Source organism: Dipodomys merriami, unplaced genomic scaffold, assembly GCF_024711535.1.
Source record: "Dipodomys merriami isolate MVZ:Mamm:240054 unplaced genomic scaffold, mDipMer1.0.p SCAF_8, whole genome shotgun sequence".
In the NCBI taxonomy this organism is placed as follows: Eukaryota; Metazoa; Chordata; class Mammalia; order Rodentia; family Heteromyidae; genus Dipodomys; species Dipodomys merriami.
The window spans coordinates 27,675,521-27,694,908 of record NW_027206401.1 but is presented as its reverse complement, the minus strand read 5'-3'; the positions used below and the strand labels follow the sequence as shown (position 1 = coordinate 27,694,908).

Below are 19,388 nucleotides of genomic sequence, written 5' to 3'. Positions count from 1 at the left end.
GTTAAGAGATGACTAGAACATGAATCTTTTGATAAACTTCTTGTCATTTTGCCTTGGTCACCACTATTTGCCACATGTTCAAGGTAATCATTTGCTTTTGTCTGCCCTTTGAAAATTACATCCATCACACATGATTGTCAACATTAACCATTATTTCTTATTGTTACCATTGTTGACATTGCTGATAAAATGGAAAATTCTCTTTCTACTTCCAAAAGTTCTTACTCTTTCTGTTTTACAATTATTCCGTTCAGAGAACAATCTTGAACTTAGTAAACAAATCAGCCAATGATTTCCATTTTGTTTAAGATCATAACTGATGCTTAAAAGCCAAATAGTTTTCATAAATTGCCAACCTCACAGTCAAGCACAGCAAATGGTTATGTTAGCAGTATCATGTTGTCTAAACAAAGCCACTGTCAATCAACAGAGTCAGTGACCTTCAGACTCTAAGTACTTTCTGCAATTTTCACAGGCTATGTTTAAATGTGAATCCTAGTAAAGATTATCATTGACTTTTTAAAAGGTTATGCAAGTTAATACCACAGCCTAAACTACTATAAAATAGCACTGCAAACAAAGCAAAATTTACTTTAAAAAATCATGTCAAAAGTTCAGATTTTCTGTTCAATTTATGAAGCACATAAGCATTCCTGTACATTCTATGAATTGGAGGACATGCCAGACATGGAGCTAAATTCCCACCCCAAGAGGCTTCTCAGCACGAAGCAAGCTGTTAGTAGGGAGGGCTCCAGGGAAGAACACAATGTGCATATGTGAATAAAGCAGATGCAGCCTGACTTCTGGTTCTTTCTTTGGGGATGCACAACTGTATGGAAAGATCACATGCTGCTCTCAATGGTGGTAGACATCTGCAAAAGGCACATGAGATTAAAGGTTGGAGAAATGGTGCACAATGTCTCTTAAAATATCATAACCTAACAATGGACACAGGGGAATCTGGCAAACATAAATCTGAGTTCATAAAGCAGATTTAATGGCAAATTGGTCAGAAACTCCTGGATTAGTTTCCTTTAAATTGTATGCAGATTTTCAGAATTACAATGTGGTTCCAAAAAACAAAAAACAAAAAAGCCCTGCTTTGTGATCAACTAAGCCATCTAAAACTACTTGAAACATAATCAGAGATTTACAAATTTGAAATTGGACTATTGGAATTTTGTGGTTGCCCTGTGGGTATTGCCTATGTGTTCTTGTAAACACTTCCTTTAGTACAGCTTTGAAATGGCAGCTATGCTTCCATTGGAAACTTGGGAGCTGTGACAAGAACAAGAGAATCATGAGATGTTAAGAAATTAGGGTAACTGACACATGTAGAAACTACTTCCTTAGATGGTATTTCATTGTCAATGTCCTACCGGAAGACAGAGATTAGAGCTCTCCAAATTGAATTCGGCCACCATATTCTCCAGAGCCTTAGAATGGAATTATTCTTACTCCATTTCCTCATTTTAAGTATGTATGTTTTAAACATACACTTAAGTAGTAAGATGATTTAAAGTAATAGGCACAGAATCCTAGCTTACCAAATCACTGGTGCTCACCTCATTTTCTTATACTCAGTATTCTTGGGCTCCCTAACATATTCATTTTCCCAAAGTATCGATTTCTGTTTACCCTTTAGTCTATCTTCCCTGGGTTTGTACTTTATTGCTGTGTTTATTTGTTTAAATTAACAAAAAGATCTCCCTTATGGAAGATGAAATTCCAAAGTATATTACTGTGTTTTTGTATGTTTGAAGAAAATATGCATGCTTCTCAATATCAAAAGCCAAGAAAGAATTTTGAGATTTGCTAGTCTGAGGTATAGAACATTTGAGATATAGAACAGTTTTGCTACTGTGTTCAGTTGCTTTCAGTTGCTTGTGGCCTGTCATTAGCAAGTGGAACTTGGAGAGATATTAGCTTCAGATATAAGATATAAGACTATCAGCAGATACTGATTTTATTTATTAATGAGTACAAAGTGCTAGAAAACTGTATACTTTGTGATCACTTAAGTGTCTTTTGAAACAACTATTTGTTGCAGCATTAATTCATTTAATATATCACTTTTTTCCTTGGCTGTAAGGTATATTAAGTAGGTAGGTTTCAGTAGGTAGCCAATGAAGAGAACACCACATAGTATTCAGGCAAGAAAAGAAGTTTATTTACCGAACAATTGCCCCTGCTGTGCATGGTGGAGAGGCATGGCCAAAAAGGGGAGACTTCCCCACCCCTAGTCAAGACTTATCTAGGCCAGGGACAGGAAGAGGTGTGGCCAGGTGGGGTAAAGGTGTGGCCACATTGGATCTGGATGTGACCTCAGGACCTGGGACCCTCCTATGGTCAGATGGGAGGTGTGACCAGAGGTGGCCCAAGATGTAACCTAGTTGAAGAGGGAGGTGACTGCTTCCAGGTGTGCCAGTTACCTACGTAACACAGATACTGGGCAGCAACTTAGCCAAGAGGTAAGGGAGGTGTCGGCCCAGGGCCATGTAGGCCCTGACAATATTGCAAAAGTCAACTTCAACCCAACTGTCACAGCATCTTCTAAATCATAAATTTGAAATGCTGAACTTCAGCTGATGTTGTTACTTCCCAGCCTAATATTTAGATTTACAGACTGATCTCAGTCTGAAAACTATTAAGAATATATCCAATATCAAACCTGGATATTCTTAGACTATGTTCTTTCAGACTACTTCACCAAATTTCTATTATTTGTATGTGAGGACATATTATATTGAGTAAGACCATCGTTAAATCTCTGCTAAGATTCATTTTATGTTGCTTTTCTATAAACATGGTACATTTATCACCAAAACTCATCTCTATTATATGAAAACATTTACAAAGTGCCCATCTGAAAATGAAATGCTATTTTGATGCTCTGTAATGTTAAACAGATCCCAGACATAAAGACAGAAGGAAATTCCAGAATAATTTTGCAGCCATGAAACCACTATACAAAGAGGTTGGTGACCCCAATTTTACCTTAACATCATCTTCCACATTTCATATTTAATTACAGTAGGCCACTCACCAATATAATAAATATAGATTTATGAGATGCTTTAATGTTCTGAAATGAACAAAAACCACCCAAGAGGACCTGACCAAACCTGAGGTTGTCCAGACTGCACAGGGTAAAATTAAGTGGAAGATCATTCATTTCCAGGGGAGGAAGCAATGACTCCGTAGAAAAGGAAGCGAGAACAAGCCTCTAACAAAGGAGTGTTGGGAGGGGGCAGGTTAGCAGTGGGTTAGAATGCTCTAACATCAAGGAACCTATGATTTCCTAGTCTATGAAAAGACCTAAAATACTCTTTGATATTGACTTGTTTGGGTCATAAAAACCCAATTGTGTGTCAGGTATTTTTCATGGCTATTTTTGATACATTCAAACCCATGTAAAAAATAAACTCGGTAGGTTTTAATGTCTAGGAATTTCTCTTTTTTAAATTTATTTTTATTGTAAAGGTGATATATAGAGGGGTTTCAGTTACATAAGACAGGTAATGAATGCCGTTTCTTTTTTAACAGTGTCACCCCTTCCGTCATTTTCTCCCAGTTTTGACCCTCCCGACCCTCCACCACCACAAGTTCTATACCATTTTCAACATAGCATTTTCACTGCTGCATTTGTTCATGAATGGTCCAACCATTGCTGTCCTCCCTCTTCCCCTCCCCAAATCAGATAAACTTATATACAAGATAAAATTTACAGAAATCAAAAACAGTGACAAAAGTGGGACACAAACTCCGAAAAACACAAAAAGTAAAATTAAAAAAAAAAAAAACCTCTTGTTTCAATTTCTTGGACTTCATTTCGATTAACATCATTAAAAAAAGAAAAAAGACCATTTCTTCTTAGGTAGTAACCAAAGATAACTTAGGAGAAATGAACAGAATTCAGGCATGCACATAATGAAAAAGCTCAAGGTACAGTTTATAGAACAAATATTCAACTCTAGGATTTGTATATTCAAAGTTCTGTTTCATTCAGCTCAGGTGATATCTGCAGCACAATACTGAAGATTGTTTGGACATCATTCCTTGTGATTATTTTCTTTTCAAGATACACTACCTGATTCTCCCCATGCCTCACTAAGATAGCCAAACCTTACACTCTAAGCCAAAAATTTTCTTAAACTTGACCCAGAATACTGACCCAGTGATGGCTTGCCTTCTGCGTTCTTCACTGATGAAAGCAATGGCTGAGTCTATTGCTCATATCAGTCTCCCCATTGGGTATTTTGCTCATTCCCTGGGAATTTAAAAGAATAACAAATGTTCAACAGATCATCAAAACTATAAAATGTTGCCCAATTCATGGGAACAAGCCAATGAGACAAAAAACAAACAAAAAAACCTTAGATAATACAAATAAGATTTCCCAGCCTCTTGAGCTGACAAATAATACCAAAAGCTCACTAGGAGCAGTGCTGTATCTCACTGTACAGAAGAGGCAGGTTCATCTGGGAACTGTCAGCTGTGTAGTTTTTCCTCTGCTTTGAACCCAGTTGGTGATAAAACTGGGCAGGAGCTGTGGACACAGCAGAGGCTAGGGCCCTGTCAGAAAGATAACATGGATGTAATTATAATATAGAATAGATATTCATGCAAGTAATAAATACTATTCACAAGAAGTCAACTCTATTAAAATTAGTGATAAAGTATATAGTAATTCATAAAATAAATGCAGGCATGGCTAGCAGAAGCATAAGAAAAACTAAAATGATGAAACAAGAATTGAAGTATTTAAAAAGCCAATAGAAAAGATTTGTGGCTACTTGCTCCTTTTTTTCTAGCTTAAATAAAATAGTTAAAAGAAAAGGAAGGAAAGTACTTGCAAGAAGCCAAACTTTTTTTTTTTACACATGTGTTTGTTTTTCCTCAAAAGTCAACTATAAATGCTGTCCAAAGAAGGGAATCAGACAGAGCCAAAGCGTGGGCTTAAAGTTTGTTTTTGTTATTGGAGTTTTGTTGAGGGTTTTTTTTTTATTTGAGACAAGAATAGTGAAACAATTTTTATCACATTAGTATTAGTTTTCTTGTTTTTGTTTTTGTTTTTGTTTTTTGGGTCTGGTCATGGGGCCTGAACTCTGGGCCTGGGCACTGTCCCTCAGCTCTTCCTCTCAAGGCTAGCGCTCTACCACCTGAGTCACAGCGCCACTTCCGGCTTTTTTTCTTTTTGCTTATGTGGTGCTGCGGAATCGAACCCAGGGCCTCATGCATGCAAGGCAAGCGCTCTAACCACTGAGCCACCTTCCCAGCCCATATTAGTATTAGTTTCTTAATCTATGAAACACAATTTTGCTTTTATTTAATTTTTATTTCAGAAATTAGTATGAAGTAAATACTCGCTAGCATTTATAGTTACACATGGCTATAAGTCTTGGGCTGTGCATTCTAGGAGTAGAAGACTAATTGTCAGGAATTAAAATATTAAAATATTAACTATATTTCATTATGTGGATTTTAAAATAGAAGATCATATATTCCAGTTGACATGGAACATTTTATTTTATTTGAGCTGGATAACAACTAATAATATCACAGATAATTCCTTGAGATCATCTAAGTACCATGCAGAAGCTTTTGAATTGCTAAATTAATAGAAAATATATCTTAAAGCAGCCCCAATGAGTGCTATTTTTCATAATCACAAAAATAGAAGTACAAAGATTAAATTTCAAACAGAACAGTTTTAAATACTTCCTCAAAGAAATTTCTCAAATAATTGGGAATTTAACAAATGAAAGGTTTCTCCATGCTATAAGCATGGACAATTAAATTGAATTAAATTAAGTGAGAATTAAATTGAATGTTAGTTTTCAAGCTAAGCGTTGACATAATACACATTTATCACCTTAGAATGTACTTTTTATAAGTGAAATCAAAGTACGTGGATATTTGAAATACACATATTCCTTTATATCCTAACTACATTTTCCTATATCATACTCCAAAAGTATGAAAATGTTGCTGAAAAAGGAGCATGTATCTTTTCACATGTAACTCTTCTTGATTATTTCTAGGAAGGCAGACTAAGCATGCAGGTCTGATCTAATGCAGCATCCCATGTTGACTTTTGGTTAACTCAAAAGCCTTCGCCAGCTTTAAATAAATAAATAAATAAATAAAAATAAATAAATGTATGTTCTGGAAAAGCCAAAACTAACTCAGGAGATTCTGATAGGAAGAACTGAAGGGGTGGACACTGAGAGTAGTAAAAACATGGAAATAAGTTTCCAAGTTCCATTACCGTGTTGTGATGGGTGGCGGAGGAAGGCATCGTGTAATTCTTAGCAATCTCTGTTTTCACCTTCTTTCATTTTCACCCATCTACCATACAGGTCCCTTCTCTTGCTTGACATCATTGTGTGCTTTGGATTCTTGCTGCATTCCCCACTTCTCCTCTTTTTTCGTCTCCATCTTCTCCTTTGACCCCACCCCATCCCTTTCAAGGATGTGCTTCCAGATGTTTTATTTTGCTGAACTCAGGTTTTGGCATTCTAGGGAATTACAATATTTGAGATTACAAATGTACTTTTTTCCTGACACTCAGCTGCCTTTTATTTATCATTTTGCCACTGGCCATCAGTAAATTCATTTTTTTCTCCAAATTTGCTGAGACAGAGTTTGAAGAAAAAAAAATAACTAAAGCTCTTCTGTTTTTGTAGTCTATGTAGCAAGCAACATTATTTCATTCAGTTTTCTCTTGGACATTGGAATAGTGGATCCATGATCATAAGAACTCCTTTGCATAGGGAAACTGACGTATTAATATTCTGTTGCAGTCATAAATTACCAAAACTTTAGTGCCTTAACACAAGTTTATTATCTTATAGTTCAAAAGGCTAAAACTCACGATGTCAGCAAGGCCATACTCCTTCAGGAACCTCTGAGGGAGAACCTATTTTCTTGCCTTTTCCATTTAGAAACTGCTTCCAAACCTTGGCTACTTCCTTCATCTTCAAAGCCAAAAATGGCGGGTTGAATCCTTTTCATTTGGCATCTCACTGGACTACCTCTTCCTTCCACTTTAAAGACTCATGCAATTAAAGAACCAACCTGGGTAGTTCTAGATGGTCTCCCCATTCCAAGGTCAGCCAATTAGCAACTTTAATTCCTTTTGTCACATGAAGTAACATATGCAAGGGTTTCAGAAAATAGAACATAAGATTGGCGCGGGGGATGGCTATTATCCTGCCTACTATAAAAACATTTCAGAAAAAGAGTTCATGCATCTTAGAAATTTGAGTTTACAGACCCTGGGGTAAATGTTCACTAAGCCCAGGAAAAACATCAAGTGGCATTGCTCATTTTTGTGAAATGGACTTTCGCTGCAGTAACTTCCTCCATAACAACTGTTGATGGATTCAGCTAAGATTTATTTCCGAGCTTTTTTGTGACTCTGTGTTTCCTCATTATCTTTCATAACTTCAAAAGGAAAGTCAATCCTTTTCATAAACATAGCGTAGGAAAAAAATGTGACTAAGTCTTCCATCCCTAACTCATGCATGATTGTGCTACGCATACTAAATAGAAGTCAAACTGAAGTCTAAAAGTTGGAAGCTAAATCTGATGGCAACTGAGAGAAGATCCCCTTTGCTCCCAGCTAGTGTCATGGATACAACGACACCTTGACTCACATAGAATAGTTTTATTTACTGCATGATATAATTACCAAAATCACAGATTACTTTAATCATGGAGACACTGACAAAGAAAACAATCTAAACAACAGCAACAACAACAAAGTGAATCCCATAAAATGACTTGTACCATCAGAAAATTTGGTTTTGTGAGTGGAATTGTTATTGGAGTCTTTTTCTATTCATTTTTCTTTTGATTTGTATGTATTATAGGTAGCTTCTACATACTAGGCCTAGTGCAGCTACTATATTCCAGGAACTGTGCTGAAGACTAGAAGTAGAAATAAAAATAAATCTGTGCAAATATGTACGAGACTCATTCGGAAGTTTAAAGTAATTTCATGGGAGAGTTGGCTGTGAGCAAGTAAAATCAGACTATGTGAACATTTCCTTTTCAGACAAAGGAGGGAAAGTGGTTTGGGCTCTTGAAGGCCAAGTAGAATTTTGCTGGCTATGGAAAGGGAAAAGAACTTTCCAGGATCTACTAAGGCAAAAGAACAAAAAAGAACATTTGGGATCGAATAATACTGATATAGTGGGTGACTAAAGCAAAAGCAAGACAGAGTACAAGGTGATGCTCCGTAAAATAGACCTCAGGCAGGGCGCTGGTGGTTCACACCACCAGCTACTCAGGAAGGTGAGATCTGAGGTTTGACATTCAAACCAGCCAGGGCAGGAATGTCCATGAGACTCTTATCTCCAATTAAAGGGAAGCCAGAAGTGGTGCTGTGGCTCAAGTGGTAGAGTGCTTTCCTTCAGCTGAAGAGCTAAGGGACAGTGCCTAGGCACAGAGTTTAAGCCCTACCACTGACCAAATTAAAAAAAAAAGACCTCAGGTAGACTCTTTATAGCCCTCTATTTCTGGCTGAGAACTTTGGGAGTAGAACAGCAGGGAGATTTAAAAACTAGAGACAAACAGGGGCTAGATTCCAGCCCTGTGTCCTATCATATTGCAACCTAACAGCAAGGTGGGAGAAAGCTGGAGGCACAGAGGGACACACAAAAACATCACCTATGTGTGGTTCATCTAGAGATGCCTGAACTAAATGAGGATGAGGAATGATTACATACTTAATAAAGAGGCAAAAAGAAAAATGTTCATAATTGTACTGAGGTATGTGCACTTGAGCAGGTTGATAACTTTCACCAAAAGTCTTGAAGAATTTAGATGCAGATGAGATTTAATAAGTCTTCAGTTAAGATTGATGTATATTCCAAGGTGATGATTCTAGAAGCTTTGTTTTTGTAGCTCCACAGAGACCATTATTATTAAATACTAATCTAGATATTTTAGTTTTATAATTTAGATCCATTTGCTAGTACTTATGTATCATTTGTTCCCCACACCTAGCTCAAATAGTGAGCATGTCAGGGATAAACCACATTAACCAGCTGTACTTTAAAAATCAGGTGACCATTTATAAAGTACTGAAAGTGCTTTATTCAAGGTCACATTGCTGATTAATAATAGCTAAGTTTAAAATGCACATCTCCTGGTACCTAATTTAGATTTTGAAAGCTTAATGTCTCTGGGTTTTTTTTCAAGTATATACTTTAAGGAATGAAGGCTGGAGTTAAAGCAATATCCCCCAAGGTTAGACAATGATTGAATGGTTTGGAAAAAAAAATTCAGACTAAGATCTTTCTGACTCCAAAGTCCAAGATAAAAATTAGCTCTACTTTATCTACTTTATCAGCAAAGGCTTCATGCATAATCAACCTCTGAAATGTACCTTGAAGGATGTATGTAGGGGGTGATTTTCAATACTTAATGAATATGGATATTAAAATATATAAACATAGCAATAAATAAAATGTCAGATAGTTTAACAGGCATAAAGATTGTAAGTACTTACCAATCATAGCAATCAGTTGTGCATATGCTACATGAGATCATTTGCTAATGTCTGAAATACCTGCTGGATATTTAGAGTTCAGTTGATATTGTTGTTAGTTTGTTAAAAAACAGATTCACATACCCACAACCCAGACCTGTTCATGCTCAGCAAAAGCTGCTTAGGAAACATATGGTGCTTATGTCCTCACAACTGCAGTAGCTTCTAAAAACTGTGTTGATGAAGGGTGACCAAGGTGTATGGGGAAGAAAAGAGTCTTCCTGCTTTCCTTCAACCCAGCACAGCAAAAGAATAAGCCAGAGAGTCTGACTTCTTGCTTTTCTTCAACGTTTTTACTTCATAATATTTTAGTATCCTCTTGAACACCACATTTTACTTCTCTAGCAAAAAAAAAAAAAAAAAAAGAAGGGTTTAGACATAGCCACTGATTAAGATTCCATTTTCTACCTTACAAAAATCTTAAAACCCACAGGGAGGCTGTTCACACAAAAACAATGACTATTTAAAAAAAAAAACTTTATTGATTTTTCTATTTCTTCTGTCTTTCTCATTTTCAGCATTATTATTTGATCTCAAGTATTTCTGTGAAACAATGAATATTCATTTTGGGAAACTGAGTAAAAAGATTTAATCCCTTCAGGAATGGTCATGTTTTTCCTTCATTGTGGGCTCACATACTTAATTCTTTCCCAAGACTTTCTCTCCTTATTAGCTGTGGCATTACACATGCCATCCACTGCCCTTGTTACACCCTTTTAAGAGGAAGTTTCATCATATTACCAATGAATATTGGTGGCATTCCACTAAAAGCAAAATTCAATGGATTACAACAAAAGCCACAGTCATTCAAAACTCAAGGGAGAGTGAGACTTCGGAACTAATGTCAGGCCACTTCAAAAGAGCATACAAAAGCCCCAAGATTGGGCAAGATGAGCAGGATATGTCATGTGTTTAAAAGAAGACTGCATTCCCAACCCCACCAGATAAAGTATCATTTATGCCTGTTATGGAAGACAGTTTAAGAAAGGGAAAGTTCTTTCTGAATCTTTCAACTATTCGCAGTCATCTAAAATTACTTCCTTTCCTCCTGCATTTTGCTGTTTTTCTTCCTGACCAACTTTTTCTCTAAGGGCAAAAACATTTTATTAGACCACTGTTTCCCAGCTTTGGGCTGGGATGTGTGGAGTAGGAGTTACACTCGCAGACTCAAGCAATCTTCAGAGCCTTCAAATCCTTAAAAATTCTCTCACCTTTAATTTTCTTTTCAGAATAGGAAACAATAGAATCCCCTGTCACCTCTGTTGTAATATGGCTAATATAAGTCTTCATTTTTAAAAAATAATAATAATAGTCTTTATTGTAAAGGTGATGTACAGACGGGTTTGAGTTTTTTAAGTCAGGTAATGAGTACATTTCTTTTTGAACCGTGTCACTGCTTTCCTCATTTTCCCCCTGTTGTTTTTCCCTCTCCTGACCCCCCTCTTCCTCTTCCCCAAGATGTATAGTTCGTTTTCAACATAGTGTCTAGTTTTTTGTAGTGTTTTTCTTCTTTTTCTAGAAATGGTTTTTGTATAGTTGTTATACAGAGGGGTTACAGTTACAGGAATCAGGTAATGAGTAGTGAATTCAATTCTTTTAGAACCATGTCTCTCCTTCCACAGTCTTTCCCTCCCATCCCACCCATAAGACAGCTCAATTTCCACATAGTGTCTAGTGAGTAACACCGTTGTTCACCTGTGTTCCACCTTACCCTCCCAAATACATACAAACTAACAAACAAGACAAAAGGAAAACAAAAGTAGCAACGATGGCAACTAAAGAATGTCTCTTGTTTCCTCTGCTTGTAGTTCATGTCATAGAAGATTATTTTAGATGATCATGTGACCATAGCTATTAAGCCTGTGTCCACCACTTCTATGAATAGCTTCCTTTGACCTCTGTATATGACTAGGGTCTCAATTAGTTCTCCCTTTGTCCTATCATCTAGGTGTTCTTTATAACCTTTTCTTAGAGCTACTCTCCGTCATCATTGTTGTTCAGCATTGATTTGTTCTTAATTTATGAGAGCTTGACAGGTCAAAATGATTTCCATTGGAACTATGATGTCAGGGGCAGGGAGCAGGGAAGAAGGAAGCTACTGGAAGCCAGTAAAAGAACTGTAATGCTGAGGACTCCATAGCAAAATGAGGCTTATTAAAACGAACTGTGGGTAAGCATAACAGGCTTGCCTAGAGGAGGACTAATTCCACAAGCATCTATCTGCGTACCTGTTCTTCCACAGCTCTCTCTCAAACAGAGTTATGGCTGTGAAATCAAGGAATATTATTTATCTTTTTCCTCTAACACAGTCAATAAGTTACCTATTGAGTAGCTATTATGTGAAGGCTCATGACAAAACAAAACAACAAAAAAGTGAAATTGCCCCATTTCTTTCTTGGAGCAGTATTTACCAAGGAACTAGGAATATGTACTTCATCTGCTTCACTTTGTGCACAAAACTATGTGAATGGATCACAAAGTTCCCAGTACTACCTATTGCACCCTAGTCCCAAATATCTTGAATCATGTTTACCTTTGCAGCATTTGAACAAGCGAATCAAAATTAATGTTATCATGTTTACAGTTGTTACAACACTGATTAATCCTAATATTATAAAAAATAAAAACAAAACAGTATCACCTTAACCCACCACAAAGCAAAAGAATACATCAAAATCCAGTAGCTATGATTTATGATACAAAGAGAACACAAATATACCAGTCTAACAAAGAAAGGAGAAAATATACCAGTCTAATAAAGAAAGGGTAGGATACTGAGTTACTAATGATAATACTGCCCTTGGGAGATAGAGACCACAGATAAAAGGCTGAGGATCTCTGGGCATTGGTGGCTCTTGTCTGTCATCCTAACTACTTAAGGAGCCGAGATCTGAGGATAGTAGTTCAAAGTTAATATGGGAAAGGAAAATCTGTGAGACTGTAATCTGCAATTAACAATCAAAAATAAAAAACCAGAAGTGGAGGTATGAGTCAAGTGGTTAACTGCTGGCTTTGAGCAAGAAAAGCATAGGGACAGTGCCCAGGCCCTGAGTTCAAGTTCAGGACTGGCATAAACAAAGAAATAAATAAATATAAAAGACTGAGTGTCTGAGGAATGGAAGTAATTCTTGATTTTGTTACATTAGCTAGATGTTTATTTATCCTTGGCAAATACTGCTCAATTTTCACAATATATTGACAGTTTGTTTAGAAAGTGGTAGGGAAAGTACATTCTAATTAAATAAATTGAAGATGTACTTACTAGAAAAAGTTAAAAGAGTCATAAAACCTAGACATATCTCTTAATTTAAAGCTTCAAGGGCTTGAAAAAAATCTTAAAGAGTAAATATCTCCTTTAAGAATTATTAAAATTTAAATAGAAAAACCAGCTGTCTTGGAATTCTTATTTTAAAATCCACCCAAAAAATTACAACTTCCCCCATCTGTGGTGGGAAGGACCTATAAATAAAGATGTACATAGATATATATTCTAATATACATGCATAAATGTACATACGTTTATATATTTCTTGCACGTGTATCTAATCTTCCAATCCTTCCCTACCCTAACACACCTACTACAGTAACAGACAAGGGACAGTGGAAAGCTGTAAATTAGATACAGTAAAATCTAATCTAGCTTAATTATAGGGAATATATGTCTAAGTCAAATGCTCAAGTGCTGAAATATTGTCAAGACATTGAATCACTTGTGTTCTACTCAAATAAATACAACTACTATTGATTACAAGGAGCTTCTTGCTTGTTGTGAAAATGCATATAGAAAGTGCTTCCAATTAAAAACACATGCTTGCCCTAGATCATCAAATAGGAAAAAACTGATAGATACAACCTTCTACCTGTAGTAGGAAAAATATGCTCCTTATTATCTCATTTCCATTAGGGATAAAATTAATTTATCACAAGTTTAACACAGTAAAGTCAGAATGAGGTTTTTTTATGTCTTGGCTTTTTAAAAAAACATTTGTAGTGATTGAGATTAAACCCAGGGTCTTAAACATGTGCTGTCCCACTGAACTATAAACCCAGTTCATTTGTGTTTTTCTAACTAGTTATATCAACAATTTGAAATGGTATACAGTAATGAGAAAGGAACAAAATGGATGAAATAAAATCACTTAAGAATGTATTTGAAAGTACAATTTAAAAATTAGCTTTATGGAGTCAATAAATAGCTGAAAACATTACAAGTGACAACTATAAAAGTATATAATATCTAGCTGAAATATCACAGAATGGTATATTTGAAAAGAGAATGTATAGCTTCTTTTTCTTCTGCGATACAACTCTGGGTTAGAGTGATATTTTTTTTATAGGACAGTAAAACATTTCAATGAGAGACAGGCTGTGATAGAATGAGAAATAGAAGAGTCTACTAGTCCAAAAACTGGTGAAACAGTAGAATAGTATGAAGATTTCTAGTACAATCAATCTGTAAACATGTCAGCAAGTATAAGGCCATCCCCTCCTGTCAATCCAACAGAGCAGAGGAAGCAATTTGGATAAAGAAGTACAGCAGAGTCAAACATGGCTATCAACACTTTTTGGTTTTGTCTCAGAAGAACAAAACTCTAAGACAAATTCTTGGAGCTAGTGGAAATTTATCCAAATGAAAATCAAGTGATAAATGCCCAGTGAATATTCTTTCATTGGAATTCTTTCAATTCTTCAATTTACCCAGCTGGGATGAATTTTCTAGTAGCATTCTGTTCAGCCTTTTGAAATGAAGACCTTTCCTGCTAATTGGAAAGCTATATTTCATCAAAGATGAAGACAACGGTCTTGGCTTAGTGATTCTCTTCCAAAAAACAACAACCAAAAAAAAAGGAAGAAAGAAAGAAAAGAAAAAAGCTTTTGGTGGCTATTTATCACAAAGCCATTCTAGAACATCTATTTCAAGCATGAAAGTATGAACCGTGAGACTACATACCTAAGGGAAACTTGGAAATATCAAGTGCCATTTTTTGTTCTAAACATGAAAACTCTCAATATGTTCCTTTATAATAGGAATATGTAAAGACAGGAAACCTCAATACATATTAGGAAGCTTCAAAATCAAATATACATGTAACTGTTGTTTTTGAATTTCTGAGCTAAATGAATTAGAGAAACCAATCAATTTAAACTTTAAAAGTTGTGTTACTTTAATAAGTGTTTCTGGAGCTAGAAAAGCAGAACAGTCAACTGAAAGATTTAGAGCAAGAAGATATAACTCCCAAAGAAAAATTCTTTTGAAAATTTTATCTTCAAAGTAATCTTTATTACAGGCATGACTTTTAACTTAACTGTTGACTAGCAACATTCATTTTAGATTGGCACAAAACAGTAAATTATTATGTTGAATGAAACATTTTGAAAAGGAATTGGTAGAGCCAACCACTGGATATGTGCTCTGAAAGATGTGTGTTCTGGCTGTAAATGATTTTGTAGGAGAATACATAAGTGAAGCTATCTGTGGGGTAGTAATCTCCAAAGAGGTTGCTTCACAGTTTTTTCATTAAATTTAAATTTCTGAATTTTCTAAAGTGAAAAATATGTTGTCATCTGTCTAATCCACGGTTCTATAACCAGGAATTCAGCTAATGTCAGATTGAAAATATTTGGGGGAAAAATTAAGTCTTCATTGAACATGTACTAATTTTCTTGTCATTATTGCTTAAACAACAGTGGGAAACAACTATTTATGTGACATATACTTAAAGAAATATCAGTTATTCTGAAATGATTAAAAGTATAAGGGAGACGTGCATAGGTTACCCAGAAATTCTACATCATTTTATATTAAGGACTGAAGCAGTTACAGATTTGGTTCCTATGTCCAATCCCTCCCAAATACTGAGGGCCAACTGTATTTGGCACAGAGATATAAGGAATAAGCAGCAGGTGGGAAGTAAGAAGGGAAACTTTGTAGAGTACATGTTAGAAGAGATGAACAAACTAGGCACCAGTGGCTCATGTCTATGATCCTAGCTAATTCAGGAGGCTGAGAGCTGAGGATTGCAGTTTAAAGCCAGCTGAGACAGGAAAGTCCCTGAGATTCTTGTCTCCAGCAAACAAAAAAAGCTGTAAGTGGTGCTGTAGCTCAAGTGGTAGAGTGCCAGCCTTGAGCAAAAGAAGCCCAGGGATAACACCTAGGCCTGAGTTCAACCCCTAGGAATGGCACACACACACACACACACACACACACACACACACACACACACACACACACACACACACACACACACACACACACACACACACACACACACACACACACACACACACAAAGAACAAACACATCAATTCATTTTGGAGACAGTTATTAATGTTTTGTGAAGGTCAGATCCAAACTGAAATGTGCATAGAAATGTGACAATGTTACCAAGCATGGTTTTCATGATCTTTGAAATGTTAGAGCTGAGCTACTCCATCTAAACTTCCAAAGATAATTAAAATACAAACAAAAAATGTTCTTGTAATAGTTTACAAATAGTATATGAAATGAACAACATGTTCTCTGAAAGATCTTTAGGGAATGATAAAATTCATTTCATGAATTAATCATGAATTTCATGGCACACAGAATGAGTAAAATCTGACTAGATTCAAATACTCTTTGACATCAAGTGAAAATCAGAATAAATTTAGATAATTATCCAATATATACAATTGCCTAAGACCAATAGTCTAATTCAAAATGCGTCATGTAAACATGCTTAGATCAAGAAATTTTCAACATGCAATGTGTTTGAGTCCGTGTCCAAGAATTTTGTGATCTACCCTAATGTAGTGGATAAGATTTCAAAGTTAAGAGCTTTTACATTAAAAAAAAAGAAACACTGAAATTACTTATTTCAATTGAATCTCTAACCAAAAGAAATAAGCCCTTATAAAGAAGAATACTAACTTTAAAATATTATCTTTCATGGACTTGTCATATCCTTTGTTATTCAAAATCCTATACAGCAAAATACATTTCACTTTTACATGCATGTATTGTAAATATTGCTGCTAGTTAAAAATATCTTTGGATATCTTTCCCAGTCTGTACTTAATTGTTCTTTTGATACTGATGATTTGCAACAGGAAGACATCCTACTATGCAAGATCCAATATCTTTAAAAAGTTCCTTTTGAACTCTAGCTAATGTCTCTCTTATGTGCTGGCAAGAATTCCAGGCTTCAATTCTGTACAGAAGCAATGAGCGTGATAGAGTTATCTTAGTACAAAAGTCACAGGAACTTTTTCAGGACACAGAACCAAAATTCAAAATTTCAGATTTTGAATCCTGAATAGCTAACAAAATTAATTATACAAAAGGAGAAATCTGTTTAAATAAAAGCATTGCACATAGAAAGACTATGTAAACACAGGTTTTAAAAAATGAAATTATTGCTATTTATGGTATTTGCTAGAAGATGAAATTATTTACACTGAGATAGTACTCGAAACTCAGTGGGAATTTTAAAAATAAAAATCCAAGTGATTTTCTCTGTTTTAAAATTACTTATAACAAAATATAAACCTATCTGGTACTTTTTATATTGATAATTATATACTAACAGACATATACATGTCTGGATATGAATCCATATATAGTACAGTACCACCTATATTCTCATGTTTCCACTGAGAGTCTTAGAAAACCAGTAAGTAATTAATTATCAGTAATAATTACCAGTAAGTAATTATACTTACTTTGTGCCTCTCTATGTTGAAGGAGCAGAAATACCAAAACTGAGCCTTATAGACATATGGTAGGTAACAGTGATGATGCTAACAGGAAAAAAAATCTATTCCAAAATTCTGTTGGAATCATTAGAAAATCACTGCCCAGGAATTTCAAATCTCAAGAGGTTGAATAAATATTATTTTTATAACATGTTTAATTTTTATAAAATTCCTCTGTTTAAAAAAATAAATAAATAAGAGATCCTACCTGGGCAATGTCCTTGCTCACTTTCTGTATTCTGTAACTTCGAATGAGAACTAAAACAAGCCTCCTAGGTCTCATAGTGGCCTGTTTGCATTCACAGACCATAAGAGCAGGAAGGGGGCCATGATTCAGAGCATTGATTTTCCTCAACTGCAAAATAGATGTTCGGAATAAGCTTCATAGAAGTATTCCTGGCATACAGAAGTATATGTTGCATTTCAGTGATCATTATTTGCTGTTTTTAAAAAAAAGACAGACTACCAGGGTCATCTTCATCTTGAGTATTAAAATAAGAAGCTGAGGACACAAAGAGGAGAAATATTGATAACATAGACTAGGAAGAGGTTAGAAGATTGAGATTTCCTTGAAAGGAGGGTACAGACAGAGAAATAAGCACTAAGTCTTAGAATGGGCAAAAGGATCCTAGAAACTGCACTCTAGAGAAATACATCAGATATATGGGATCAGCTAACATTATGGTAGGAAAATTCAGGGTTGACCAGGAAACGATCAGAAAGAGGGCAAGGAAGCAAGGGTCACAGAGGAAAGAAAGAACACTGAGTACCAAGTAAAGAAGCTTGGGTTGGGACCAACTGTGATGGTACATGCCTATGATTCCAGGATTCATGGAGGTTTGTGTGGGAGGCTCACAGGCCAGACCCAGCCTAGCAAAATTACAACACTTTATCTGAAAAAGAACTAAAGCAATAAAAGGCTAGAAGTGTTGCTCAAGTAGTAGAGACCCTGCCTGGAAAACATATAAAAGCAGCTTTGGCTTTATCTGATTTCACATCCTTGAGTTGACATGCATCTTGCAATCAGAATCTTCCTGTTTCTGAATTCCCAAATGAACATGGTACCAACAGATGGCCCCTCTTAAATTAGCTTTTCTTTTCAATTGGTGACAAAAATGCTATTTTAATCTTAATATATATTGATGATCAAACCTTCTTTGGAAAAAAAGAAAAGGTTGGGGGTGAGGGGGAAGGCACTCAATGCAATATCCCAAACTAACAGTATGTCATAGAGTATGTCAATAGGCGGAATGATTAATTTATTTTTGACTAATTGATGAGAGGCATCTTGGGAATTAAGTACAAAAGCAACAATATATTCATGTAAAAACTGGCCGAATAATTCAGGTAAGTCAGATAACCTTAAATTTTAGTTTCGAAAAATGTGTCTTCTTATCAAAAAGAACACATCTGTGATTTGACTGTATTCATTTAAATTATAGCAAATGAAATAAGTGCATCTACTCTATTCAAACAAACAAACAAAAGGGCAAGAGGCTTGAAACCATGTCTCAAGTCAATTCTACTTGGTAATAATATAGTAGAAGGAAACTTGGCCTTGATGACTTTCAGCTGTGTTGTTCCCCACTGGGTCAGGCTGTCCTGTGTTTATACAGCTCACAGTTCAAAGGCCTTTAAATATGTATCTACATAACAGATCATAATTGCTATATATATATAAAAATGTTGTACTGTAACAATTCCCCTCCTTTACAACTTTTCTCCAATGACCCATTAATTGAAGAGAACAAAAGTTGGAATTCTTATCCTCTATACATAAAAACCAAATCCAACTCTAGAATTTAAAATCACTAGATTAACCCCTTTTTTACACCATGTTCAGGTTTTTTAGAACATATAAAGCCATGGGTTTCCAATTAAAAGCCTTTTTACAACAGAGAAAAGACTTGATACTGAACTTTACATCTTAACTGCATGATTTATTTAATTGATTATAGCCATGAGTTAATGCCATGCTGTTTTCAATGTGCAATATGATACATTTTAGCTCTGGGAGAAAACTTACAACCTAGTTCGTCATGGGAAATGGAACCACTGAAAGCTCAATGGCTCCCCTTAGTGGCAATTATATAAA

The 19,388-nt window shown here is 35.5% G+C and overlaps 1 protein-coding gene and 1 long non-coding RNA gene across 2 annotated transcripts in view; one reads left to right on the top strand and one right to left on the bottom strand.

Moving 5' to 3' along the window:
- Nucleotides 1-19,388, top strand: part of Rspo3 (R-spondin 3) — an 81,373-nt gene that overhangs the window by 53,946 nt on the left and 8,039 nt on the right. The window lies entirely within an intron of this gene.
- The window catches only part of LOC138819482 (uncharacterized), a 34,937-nt gene continuing 16,235 nt past the window's right edge, over nucleotides 687-19,388 (bottom strand). The window contains exons 2-6 of the long non-coding RNA XR_011369458.1: nucleotides 9,521-9,900; nucleotides 6,272-6,521; nucleotides 4,438-4,575; nucleotides 4,175-4,270; nucleotides 687-872 (exon numbers count right to left, since the gene is read on the bottom strand). This is a non-coding gene — a long non-coding RNA (uncharacterized lncRNA). The remainder of the gene's footprint in view (nucleotides 873-4,174; nucleotides 4,271-4,437; nucleotides 4,576-6,271; nucleotides 6,522-9,520; nucleotides 9,901-19,388) is intronic.